This window comes from Delphinus delphis, chromosome 18 (genome assembly GCF_949987515.2).
Source record: "Delphinus delphis chromosome 18, mDelDel1.2, whole genome shotgun sequence".
Classification (NCBI taxonomy): domain Eukaryota; kingdom Metazoa; phylum Chordata; class Mammalia; order Artiodactyla; family Delphinidae; genus Delphinus; species Delphinus delphis.
In genome coordinates this window covers 27,960,524-27,974,800 of record NC_082700.1, presented here as the reverse complement: position 1 = coordinate 27,974,800, position 14,277 = coordinate 27,960,524, and positions in this window count along the sequence as shown.

Sequence of the window (14,277 nt, the reverse complement as noted above, 5' to 3'; positions counted from 1 at the left end):
CCATCATCAGATGAGTGGACAAAGAAGATGTGGCACATATATACAATGGAATATTACTCAGCCATAAAAAGAAATGAAATTGAGTTATTTGTAGTGAGGTGGATGGACCTAGAGTCTGTCATACAGAGTGAAGTAAGTCAGAAAGAGAAAAACAAATACCGTATGCTAACACATATATATGGAATCTAAGGAAAAAAAAATGTCATGAAGAACTTAGGGGTAAGATGGGAATAAATACACAGACCTACTAGAGAATGGACTTGAGGATATGGGGAGGAGGAAGGGTAAGCTGTGACAAAGTGAGAGAGTGGCATAGACATATATACACTACCAAATGTAAAATAGCTAGCTAGTGGGAAGCAACCACATGGCACAGGGAGATAGTTCGGTGCTTTGTGACCACCTAGAGGGTTGGGATAGGGAGGGTGGGAGGGAGGGAGATGCAAGAGGGAAGAGATATGGGAACATATGTATATGTATAACTGATTCACTTTGTTATAAAGCAGAAACTAACACACCATTGTAAAGCACTTATACTCCAATAAAGATGTTAAAAAAAAATGCTTCAAGAGGAGATATTTATTTGTCCTGTTTAGGTTTGTTTTGCAGAGAATGTTCAGGGTAAAACAAATCCATGGATTATATACTAGTCTTTTCAAATATTTTATTTAAAATATTCTGGTACATTTTTACAATGGAAAGATAATAAGTCACTTCTTAAACATTGCTAAGTCACTTCTTAAACATTGCTGTCTTCAAGCAAAAATATTTAGAATGATTGATAATGCTTTAGTGTTAAATGTGATTAAGAAGTTTCCTTTAAAAAACTAAAAACAGAGTAACCATATGATCCAGCAATCTTACTCCTAGGCATATATCTGGAGAAAGCCATGGTTCCAAAGGATACATCATCCCAATATTCATTGCAGCATTAGTTACAATAGCCAAGACATGGGAGTAACCTAAATGTCCATGGACAGATGAATGGATAAAGAAGATGTGGCATATATACAAACAATGGAATATTAGCCATAAAAAATAATTAAATAGTGCCATTTGCCACAACATAGATGGACTTAGAGATTATATCATACTAAGTGAAATAAGTCAGACAGAGAAAGACAAATATCATATGATATCACTTATATACGGAATCTAAAAAACTGATATAAATGAACTGATTTACAAAACATAAATAGACTTATAGACACAGAAAACAAACATATAGTTACCAAAGGGGAAGGGGGGGAATGATAAACTGGGAGTTTGGTATTAACATATACACACTACCATATACAAAATAGATAAACAACAAGGACCTACTGTATAGAACTGGAAACTATATACAGTACCTTGTAATAATGTATAATGGAAAATAATCTGAAAAAGAATACATACACAAATATATATATATATATATGTATGTATAACTGAATCACTTTACTGTACACTTGAAACTAACATAACTTTGTAAATCAACTATACTACAAGAAAAAAGAAAGGAAGTTTCCTGAATTTGCAACCTATGGAAAACATAGTAATATTTCTAATTTTGTGAAATTGGTTTCACTAAGACTTTGGATTCTTTAAGCATGTCTGGGTATACTCAAGTTATTCCTGAGTAAATATATGTGAGGAAAAACAACTGCCAAATTTGGGTTGAATAATTACTAAGATCTCTTTCAATTTTAAGGTTTCTTCATTCTGAGACTGAATAAAGTGTTCTCTGATTCATTCAGCTTTCTTTACAGCTCCCCCCTCAATCAATTGAATCCCTGAAGCGTTGGTCTGATGCAGCTGAAAAATAATATATCAATCATGTCCTGGACCAGTGATTTCTGCTGTCCAAATGATCAGATAGGTTTGACAATAAACCAATGTGTTTTTTTACCTGTCTATTTGCTATTGCTACATATGAAACAGAAATACCTAAATATGCAACAAATTGGAAAATTTAATCTTGACATTTGGATATAGCCTACTACACATGGGATATAACTTCAAATGATGTGAACTAGCATCATAAAACACAGTGTTTAAAATAAAGACTAGCATTCATCAAGAATGGAAGCTGACCTTTGGAGAAAATTAAAGTTTATGTGCTTGGATCTCACCAGTCTGTCATTAACTTGTGTTATTTTACCATGTCCCCGTAAAGAAAAAAACTTGACTATTTTACCTAGTTATATTTTGATAATAAAATGAACAGTACCTGAAGTTGAATAGACACTTCTTGTGTAAGTGAAGTTTACTCATTATTAATTTATATTAAAAGCAAGTAAGGAGTAAATACAGTCGTGCTCACACAAGAATAAGTCGGTCTTCTAGCAGGTATCAGGAAATGCCTGGAGACATTTTTAGTTTTCAACAAAATGTGGGGAAATGTTTTACTGGAAATTAGTGGGTAGAGGCCAGGGATGCTGCTAAGCATCCTACAAAGCACAGGAACATCGTGCACAATAAAGAATAATCCTGCCCCAAATTTCAGGGACTCTGAGGTTGCAAATCCCTGACTTAACATATAAAAAAGATCATACTGTTTGCTAGCAAGTTTGGTTTATATTTTTTAAAAGAATCTTTGGTTAATATTGAAAGAATTTAAAGTAAGCATGGAACAGAGGAATTGAACACTGCTAAAGTATAGACAATGTAAAATTTTGGGAGCACTATACTTGTAGTACACATGAACAGATAACAGAGGACAAAGTTAGTAGAAATGAGTTTTTCACAGTGGGGAGAGGATGGCAGGGTGTACTTTATCTAAGAAGGCATATATTTCCACAAATATAAACAGTCTAGGAAATCGTTAATGAGCATTTGCCATTAGCCATTCAGCTGATCGTCTTCTTTTCCTTCCACTACTTGTAATGGTAATGCAGTAATAATGTATCAGCTTGCCAGTAGGCAGATTCACAAATGTCCCTGGAGCATTCTAATCCTCAAATGGTCTCTTTAAGTTTTGGTTGTTTGGGGAGGTTCTGGTTTACTTTTTTAGTTGTCAGCCTTCTTTAAACACATACATACTGGAATCATTTAAAAAAAAAATCTTATTTCCTAACTCAACACTCATACAGATTTTCTTATGTAATGATAAGGGAAAAAGAGTTACTTTTCTGTGTCCATGTTCTTTCTTTCCCATACAAATCAGGAATCCATTGTTTTTAAAACTGAGTATCATTTGGACACCATACAATCTACACATTCTCCATATAATGTCTTTACCAGGAAACTAATTCAGAACAAATATAATGTGACACAAATTTCCCATGGTTTTCAATAATACTTTTAGTTGCCATCAAACATCAAATAAAGTGATGAAAACTGTAAATGTTTAAATAAACTTTAAATTTCCAAAGGAAGTTAGAATAGTTTTTTATTTTTTTTGTTAAAAAGCTACTGTATTAGTCTGCTAGGTCTGCCAAAATCAAATACCACAAGCTGGATAGTTTAAAAAATAGTTCTGGATGCTGGAAAACTAAGATCAGTGTGCCAGCAGTGTTGGTGTCTGATGAAATGTCTTTTCCTGGTTTGTAGATGGCCACCTTATTGGTATGTCCTCATATCACCTTTTTTTCTGTACACATGTAAGTAGAGAGAGCTCTTTGGTGCCTCTTTCTCTTCTTATTAAGGACACCATTGCTAACAGATTATGAACCCACCCTTATGACTTCATTTAACCTTGATTATCCCTTTATAGGCCCTATCTCTATATATAGTCAAATTGGGAATTAGAGCTTCAACATACACATTTTAGAGGGACATAATTCAGTCCACAAGAGCTATATAAAATTTTGCTGTTTCCTAAGATTGTGATAATTCATAAAATAAGATAAGTAAAATTCCTACTTATTGATTTAAAATGTCATAATCCTATTTGTTAAATACTATGCTACTTTGTCAGGATGGAGTAAAGAGCAGAACAGAAACATTCACTGACATCTCGCAGCTAATAGCCTAGTAGGAAAGATTTTTGACCAAATCTAGTGATACCATTAGATCCATGTTTATTCTTATAGGTTTGGAGATTTCAGGGTGAGAGAAAAGGATGTTCTCACATATTAGTTTATATTTGTATTTTTTAAATAAAATGTAAGGTTATGAGGATGAAAATGGGCAGAGTTAGAAGTAATAAGGGCTTGGAGGACAGTAGAGAGAATTGGAAAATTAGTTTCCTTGAGAGGGCAAGGATAAAAAAAGAAATATAGTAACATTGTGATTCATCACTGAAAAAACAGTTAAGTTGATGACCATAAATTTAAAATGATCATATATTTAAACTCTGACTCTATTCTATCATATGAAATGACAGAGTAAGTGGACAAAAATAAAAACAATAACTGCAATGATGATGATAGTGGAAACTATGAAATACTTTGTAGGCACTTGATAAAACCTTTTACTGAATTATTTCTTTTTATAGTAGTTCTACGAAGTATCTACTGTTATTATTCTCATTTGGTGGCTGAGCAAACTGAGGCTTACAAAGGTCTTCAGAACTATTCATAGTTCTCCAAATTATAATTAGTCTAAGGTAGAAATACATGTAGTCTAACTTCCTCATAATCAAGATTCTTACACCCTTCGCTGTTTTTTATAGGGTCAGAATTTTGGCAGTTGCATGTGATGTGACATCAGAGATACAATAAAATGAAATCATCCACAGGAGCAATTGACAACATAAATCATGCAATGTTTGCTAAATGGGGTTGGGAATAAACACTATAGAAAGATTAGATGGGAGAAGTCAATGTTTTCCAGTGTAATAGGGAAGAAGAAAAACTGATTTGGAGTACTTGAGTAAGCCAATGGGAATGCAGAAAAAGAGTTGTACTGCATAATGTGGTGTTTAAATTATAGATTGGTGACTCTATTTTTTAAGAAAAATATAAATTATCATTACTGTAATCAGTTAGTGAGGATGGTGAGGAGAAAGTCACTGGAAAATATGATGTGAAAAATCCTAGTTGCCAAATCCACAGGCCAGGGTATTCAAGGATTATCAATGAACATCACATACAACAGCAATATTGTCAGGATCTAATGTGTCATCCATACCCAAGTCATCAATGATTTATAGGATGGGAAGTTGATAATCCAGTATTGATGATAAGGTGCTAAAAAATACTTTTTTCTTTATATTCTGGGTAGAGGAGAAGTGATATGGAAGCAGTAGTGAGTGTAAAAGACACCATCTTTACTCTTGCTCTGAATTATGAAGGATGTGAATAAGTTAATATTTTCACTTGGTGATTATTATGGAAGAAGCAGTGTCATTTGGAAATGGTAAGTCTTTTGCTTTTTTTTTTTTTTTTTTTTGGCCATGCCTTGCAGCTTGAGGAATCTCAGTTCCCCAACCAGGGATGAACCCAGACCATGGCAGTGAAAGCACAGAATCCTAACAACTAGACAACCAGGAAACTCCCTGGTCAGAGTTTATTTAAAGCAACAAGGTAAAGGAAGTGTTCAGAGAATGGGGTTGTGGATATAGTGCTGATTGATCACAGAATGGGCATTTCAAGAGATTAGTGGAAGGTTGGAGAAGGAAAGAAGTCATGAAATGTAGAGTAAAAGGAGAAAAGTTGAAATGAGCAAGTATGTCACAATCGAGTACATGATGGATTAAAAAAGCAACTTTCATGCTAACTGGAAAACAACAAACAGCAGCAAATAATGTTAGGCATGATGAAATTAACCTTAAAAGTCTTTTAGAAGGTGCTGCATGGGCATTTTGCAGGCTGTAGCTGTGACTTTGAAATGAAATCTAGTAAACATGATACAGACTTTTGGGGTTGACATTAATTTTCTTCATGTTCTGCTAGTGTTGGCATGTGTGATAAGGATAACATTGTCAGAAAGCAGTAAGAAAGCAAGGATGAGTCATATCATCCTTCATACTGAGTTTGGGGGCTGATGCCAGTGTTGGTAGAGCCCAAAAATATGCATGTCTGGTTCATTCCTTCAGTAATGACAAGATTTTATCTCAGTGTCCTCTGCGGTGGTAGGAAGTACTCTACTTGATAACTTCATAGTCATTGCAGGACAGTCTCAGGTCTTGATTTCTTTCTCCTCTGCATTGCAATGACACTGCCTTGGTATATATGAATTATATATTTTGTGGAATTGACCAGATTTATTTATAAAATGTTACACTGAGTAATGTCCTAACAGTTTTCTTCCCAAATAGAAATCTCCCAGGATTTCTATTCCTGGTGCTTTGTTCAAAGTAATGTTTCTCTAGAGAGATTCCTATTTTGACTTTCATTCCCTCATTCATCAGAAAGAGCCCTGTACTACTTGCTTTCTATAATTATGTTTCCAGATCCAATCTATAAGGAAATATATACAGACAAATCACAATAGTGGCTGAAATTGTACCACTGCTTATGTTTTTGTAAATTCATTACCACATGAAGGTATAAATTTAATTTTCAAATATTTTCATATATTTTATTCCATTTGTTCTTCATATTAACCATTAATGATTTATATGTTCATTCATCCATTCCACAAGTATTTATTAAATGTTATATGTTTGCAACTCTACTCATTGCTGTGGATTGGAAGATAAGTAATAGATCACCGTTACCCTCAAAGAGGAAGCTCTCTAAATGCATAACATAATCAGTGTAATAAGAGAATTATGTACAAAGGGTACAGTGTTAACACAGAAAAAATAATGATAGTCTGTATAGATAGCAGTATATCTCGGCAATATTTTTGAGAAATAATTGATATTAAAGTAAGGTTATGAAATAGGGGTAAACTTTTACCATATATGCCAAAAAGAGGTAAAAAAAAAATGGACCAACACATTCTAAGGCATGGGGTATCCACAAAGTTGCAAGGAATTGCAGACTGCATTGTCCTACTGTGGGAGGAGTGGTACTATTTCCCAAGAACATATGTACCATGCTAATAAGCTGAAGTTTATTCTTGAAGCAGTTGACAGTTTCTTATATCTAGCAATCAGTTCTGGGGTTCTGAGCCATAAGGGTGGGAAAATAATCAGACTTTTGAGTAGTTTGTTTTGCTTCCAATTTTCTGTAATCTTTGGAGAAAAGATTGGTTTTCTGAATGAATTAAAGATACTACATGAAGATTATTTTGAATGTCCATTATAGTCTATATACTTTTTATAAATTCTTTGCTTGATTTTTTAAAGTTGTATCCTTTGACTCCTATAGGTAGGCAGGGAAGTAGATAGATAGATATAGATAGATGATAGATCGTTAGACAGATAGATAGATAGGGAGATGCATAGATAGATAGACAGATTGATAGACTCCTTCTGTACGTCATTACCCAAGACAGCCTAATCATTCACTCAGCTAGATTAAAGTATAGACAGTTTTCTTCCTGACTTAGGCCACTCTCTACTCTTCTTAGAGCATCAACCTTAGAGACCTTGCAATTGTAAATTCTTTCTCTGCTCCATTGAGATGAAAGTTTTCTACAACCCAAGATAGTCTTTCATGAAAACCTGGGAGCCACTCCTTTGAAATATAATCATCAAGAAAGATAAGGTGTCTATCTCCCTTTCTCTGTGGAAGGATAGGAGCCTTACTTCAATAAGTGCCAAATGGTAAACACAGATCACCTTAACAAATGGACCGGCCTCCCGCTTAAAGTCCTTCATACTTTCTATTAGTTCACCCCGGTGCTTTTATTTCATTTATTTATTTATTTTTTATTTTTTAAATATCTTTATTGGAGTATAATTGCTTTACAATGTTGTGTTGGTTTCTATTGTACAACATTTATCCATTCATCTGTCAATGGACATTTAGGTTACTTCCATGTCCTGGCAATTGTAAATAGTGCTGCAATGAACATTTTGTTACATGTATCTTTTAGAATTATGGTTTTCTCAGGGTATATGCCCAGTAGTGTGATTGCGGGTCATATAGTAATTCTATTTTTAGTTTTTTAAGAAACCATCATACTGTTCTCTATAGTGGGCTGTATCAATTTTCATTCCCACCAACAGTGCAGGAGTGTTCCCTTTTCTCCCCAGTGCTTTTAAACTTTCCTGCCTTTGAAGGGAGTTCAGTATATTTTCCCTTTTGCAATGGTCTTGAATAAAGTTTTCCATGTTATTTAACTCCATCCAATGCAATTTCTCTTTGACATTATGAGGCTAAGCCTAGAAGACCATGAATTAAAAACATATGTAGATTTCATTGAGTCCAACTGAAATTCCTTTTATATACAATGGATATAGATTGAAGAGAATGGAACAATATTTTATGATTTTTCTGTCTCTGTAAATATTTTATTGATAAATTGTAGTGGCTGCCTCCAGAGTACTCTGCAGATTATATTATAATAGTTAAACATGACCTATTATATCTAAAGCTCCTTGAAAACAGGGAACATGACTTAAATTCCTCCTTATCCATCATCACACCTTGAAAGGAATGCTGAAATAAGCAGACATTTAATAAATGTTTTGCATGGTAGGGAAATTCTGATAACAGTCAACTCACGGATGAGGAAAATCATTGGAGTAGAAAACAGGTGCAGGTCCACACTAAATACAATTATGGAGATTATATCATCTGATTATAATAATGATGGCTAAAATTTAGTTATATCTATATAATTTCAGAAAATGGAGTTGATCACCCTATGGTAGATTTTGACTTACTGAAATCACACACATGCACACACACATACACACAAAGAAATATTCCTATGATCATAATGACTTTGCTTAATATACAGATGTGTCTTTCTAAAAGATGTGTATCTATATTTATAGCTATGTAAATGTAGCTCAATATACATGAAAAGATGAAATTGCAAACTAGTTTAAGTGATTACTTCTACAGAATTTAAAAGATATTCTTATCTTCACACATCACCAAATGATTTACCACTGAGTGCATATAAATAGAGGCATACATGATTACACTTAATTGTTTTATGTAATATTAACTACTTGTCCAGTGGATAAAGGATGAATGGTCATTAGCAATCAAGGATCAAAATAGACAAAGATAAAACTAATCATATATACAAAGTGTTTCACTCATAGGGATTTTATTTACAGAAATTTTACTTATAAGAATTTCATATGCAGATACACATTTTTAACAACACAAAATATGTATGGTGTATTCCACTGGAAGATTTTTTTAAAGAACTTTCATTGGAATTATTTAAAATTAAAAAATAAAAAAGAAAATGATTTGTGCAATTTGTCTTGCATTATTTAGTGCTCTGGAGCACTCACCTGTTTCATGGCACCCTAACATCTAAAAGGTTTGGTGTCTTGTCCAAAGACAAAGGGGTTTAATTCCATAATAATAAAAGTTTTCTTTATTACTCATAATTGTAACAAGAAAAACAAAATAAATTATTTCCATTCTGTCTTAAGATTATATGCACTATCTACCCATTATAAGAAGTCAAATATACCTGCATATTCTCAAGCTGATATTTATACAAGCCAGATATAAATTTAATCAAATATTTTAAAATAATGAAATCCATTTTTTTTTTTTTTTTTTTTTTTTTTTTGCGGTACGTGGGCCTCTCACTGTTGTGGCCTCTCCCATTGTGGAGCACAGGCTCTGGACGCGCAGGCTCAGTGGCCATAGCTCACGGGCCCAGCCGCTCTGCAGCAGGAACCCATGTCCTCTGCATTGGCAGGCTGACTCTCAACCACTGCACCACCAGGGAAGCCCAATTAAATCCATTTTAAAACACTATTTTATGAATATTTTAAAGACTGCAGTATTATAATCACTTAAAAATTACCTTCTTGGTTTAAATTGTTTTGTTAAACTGCCCCTATTTATTCATATATTTTAATAAAATAAGGATTGTTTTAAACCAAATTTAATATTTTTAAAAAGACAAATTTTTTTTTTGCATTTGGTATGCATCCTAATGAACGATCAAGGGCCTTAGATAAAGACCGTATTTAGGGCTTCCCTGGTGGCGCAGTGGTTGAGAGTCTGCCTGCCAATGCAGGGGATGTGGGTTCGTAGCCTGGTCCGCGAGGATCCCACATGCCGCGGAGCGACTGGGCCAGTGAACCATGGCCGCTGAGCCTGTGCGTCCGGGGCCTGTGCTCCGCAACGGGAGAGAAAACAACGTCTTTAGTGTTACAGAAAGCAAAGTTTAAATGAAGAAGGAAACGTTAAACCACAGAATACCAGCTCTGTTCAGACGCTCACTTCTGCTTTAATCCTGAATCTAGGTCAGTTCTCCCTCCACCTTCCCTTTTACATGACAGACACAACATTTGGAGCTTAAAACAAATAAGACAAACATAGAAACTCAGCCCAGATCAGTTGAGATGAATTTCTTTCTTAACGGAGTTAATTTCTACAATATGTTTCACAGTCAGTCTCACCCTTGAATACCTTATCTCAGAAGACAGATAATCAAGTTGTAGGAAAGCCTCAAACATATTTTTTTTGCTATTATTTAACCATAAACAGCCATTAAGAGACAAACTCAGTGGAACAAGTGATAGAACCTACATGCTTTTAAGATCCAGGGTCATTCAGGCTTGTCCTCAATCTCAAAGCTCTGGACTTCTCTGCTCTGTGATATTGCATCCTGGCTCTAAAGATCTGCGTCCAGCAACCATATCCAGGCAATGGGACCCAGTTGGCTAGCTCTTGCTGACATGTATAAGTAGAGATGACCTTTTTGCCAAAGGAAAAGCAAAGCACACATTTTTTCATTCCTTATTAGGAAACAGTAGCCAACAGAAATGTGAGAACACTCAAAGTTTAATAAAGTTAGAGTTTAGAATCTTCCAATTTGGAACCTAAACAGGGTAAACATGAGGAAATAGTAAGGAATTTCTATGGGAAAGGAAGTATCAATTGACTTATATATTACAAGGAAGTGTGTATATACTTAAAAAGAAAAGAAATATGTATTGACTTATGTCCAAGGCACACAGGAGGCTTCAGAAAGCAATACTTGGGAGAATTTAAGTATGTGGTCTTGGGATCATCTCTTCCCATTATCTACGCATAAAGAATGGACAACAATACCAGGTATTACCCTATTCTCCCCATATGAAGAAAAAGCTTAAAACTGAATGATCTTAGAAATTTTATTGTGGAACATGGTATCTTGACAATCAGAGGTCAGGGGTGTTGTGAGGCTAATTGAGCAGCGTCCCAGAGACCTTTTTGTCACTGACTACACTGCAGTTTGTGAAACATGTGGGAGTTACTGCAAGTACCCTTATAAGAACTAACAATCCAGGCCACACAGTCAGAAATTCCACTCACAAATTAAAACTGGTTCTGAGAAAGGAATAGAGTCAAGATATATTTATAGTAAATGTAAAAACTTAAAAAATATGTCTTATAAAAATATACCACTAGCCTTGTATTTTCACAGTAGCTCCTCTGGTTAGGGAGTTTTATTCCTATTGTACAGGCATGAAAATGGGCTCAGAATGTTTAAAGGTACATCTCAGGACTCATAACCAGTCCGTAGTAGACCATGTAAAGCAAATAGGGACCTACTGGCCTCCAATGGTTTTGCAGAACATTCATTAATTCTCTGAAACATGTCATTTTTATATAAAGACACCAGACATCTGTCAAATAAGGACTTCAACATAAGGAGTGTGTATGGAATCTGGAATAAGCTTATCTTTAGCACAAGGAGGTATTGTGATTTAATTTCTGATTCCTATATTCTTAAAGCAAGAAGACAGGAAAGACTTGAGGACACAGGGAGGGGGAAGGACAAGCTGGGATGAAATGAGAGAGTGGCATGGATTTATATATACTACCAAATGTAAAATAGATAGCTAGTGGGAAGCAGCCGCATAGCACAGGGAGATCAGCTCGGTGCTTTGTGACCACCTAGAGGGGTGGGATAGGGAGGGTGGGAGGGAGACGCAAGAGGGAGGAGATATAGGGATGTATGTATATGTATAGTTGATTCACTTTGTTATACAGCAGAAATTAACACACCATTGTAAAGGAATTATACTCCAATGAAGATGTTAAAAAAAAAGACAAGAAAGATAAAAGCACAAAACATTTCTATTGCTCCAATTCCAAATCATTTTGCCTTTATTCTGATGTTTTATCACAAACACTGGTTTTTATTTAGGAAATTTGAAAAAGTGAAATACACTTGCTTTCAAAAGTGCATTTAGATCTGGTCAAAATCATTGTGTTGTGGTCATTTTCACTTAAGGTAAGGCACATTTGTAGCAATCTACTCATATTTGGAAAAAATATTTATTATGTCTAATTTTCAATAACTATGTAAAGATTAAAAAACAAGTTTGGGAGACACAAACTGAAATAATCTTCCCCATTATTAATTGGTAAATTTGAAGTTACACTCAGATTTATTAACTTAAAACCAATTTGCTTTGCACTGCAGGACAGCTAGGCATCTAAACATTGTCTTAGAATGGAGATGAAGATAACTGTGTTAAAGCTCTAAAGAGGTCTTTAGATAGAAACATTAAAAAGGTAATAAAGTTAATTCTTAATTACCAGTAGTTTTTAAAATAAACTAAATTATGTAATCTTCAAATTTATGAAAACAGAGTGGTGTCTTAAGAAAAATATATAATTTCAGAAAATTATTTGGTAAATATGAAATACAGTATCGAATTTAATTTAATAACCATACTGAGAGAAGTTAGCAAGATGGTGGAGTAGGAAGACTCTGACCTTACCTCCTTCCACAGGCATACCAAAATTGCAACTATTTACAGAGCAACTATCAATGAGAACAACCTGAAGACCAGCAGAAAAAATGTCCACAACTAAAGATATAAAGAAGGAACAACAATAAGATGGGTAGGAGGAGTAGAGACTGGGTACAGTCAAGATCCAACCCACAACTTCAGGTAGGCAACCCACAAATGAAAGGATGGCCACAATTGCAAAGGTTCTCCCCAAGGAGCAAGAGCTCTGAGCCCTACAACACGGTCCCCAATCTTGGGGTCCTGAATCAGGAAACTGAGGCCCCAGAATGTCTGTCTTTGAAGGTCAGTAGGGCTTGCATACAGGGGTGTTAGACCGCAGTAAGAAACTGAGACTCCCCTCTTAAAGGGTACATGCAAAATCTCACTTGATCCAGACCCAGCTCAGAAGCAGCAGTTTGAAAGGAGCCAGTGACAGGCTCACTTGCTGATTTTGGAGAAGCCTCCTAGAGAGGCAAGAGGCTACTGGGACTCCCCATGGGGACATAGACACTAGTGGTAACCATTTAAGGGAACTTGTACTACAAGGAGGACAATAATTCTGACAAGAACCATTTTGGAGTCCTCCCTATAGACTCACAGTAGCCTGTTAACATCATTTCCAAGACTCCAGAACAAAGCAATCAGCCATTCTAGGACCCAGCCTAACCCACCAGCAGGTCAGCACCAACCCTTGAATTTTCATGTCTCCAGCCCCGCTTGCTAGTGGGTTGGCTCCAGCACTGAGACCTCCAGACACTCGTAGACAGCCAGCTTGGGACACAGCACTGCCCACCAGTGGGATGGCCCTTCCTTTGGGACTACCCAGGTCATGCAACCAGCCATGCCAGAACCTGTCCTTGCCCACCAGTAACCAGTGGTTTCTGCCTAAGGCAGGCCCTGGGAGCCAATCTGGTTGGAGACCAACCCTGCCTACAGGCACATCTACAGTACTAGGCTCAGTCACAATAGAAGTGCCAACGTAGCCCTCACAGAAGGTGTCCCTAGATCAGATAGCTTTGATGACCAGAGGAGGGTGGGCCCCATATGACATCTCCAACATAGGGTCACTTCCCCAAGATCATAAACATAACCAACATATGAAATACATGCAAATAAACACAGAGAATAAGACAAAACCAGGTGACAAAGGAGTATGTTCCAAACTAAATAACAAAATAAAACCCCAGAAGAACTAAACAAAGTGGAGATAGGCAATTTACCCAATAAAAGATTTTAGTTAATGATCTCAAAGATGTTCAATGAACTTGGGAGAAGAATGGATGAATCCAATAAGAAGTTTCACAAAGAGAAAATATAAAGAATAATCAAACAGAGATGAAGAATACAATAATTGAAATAAAACATGCACTAGAAGAAATAAAAGGATTATAGATACAGAAGAATAGATCAGTAAACTGGAAGACAAAGTAGTGGAAATCACCCTTGCTGAAAAGAAAAAAGAAAAAAAAATGATTAAAAAACATGAGGACAGTTTAAGAGACCACCGAGACAACATTAAGCACATTAACATTTCATATTACAGGGATCCTAGGAGAAGAAGAAAGAAAAGGGCAGAAGCCATATTC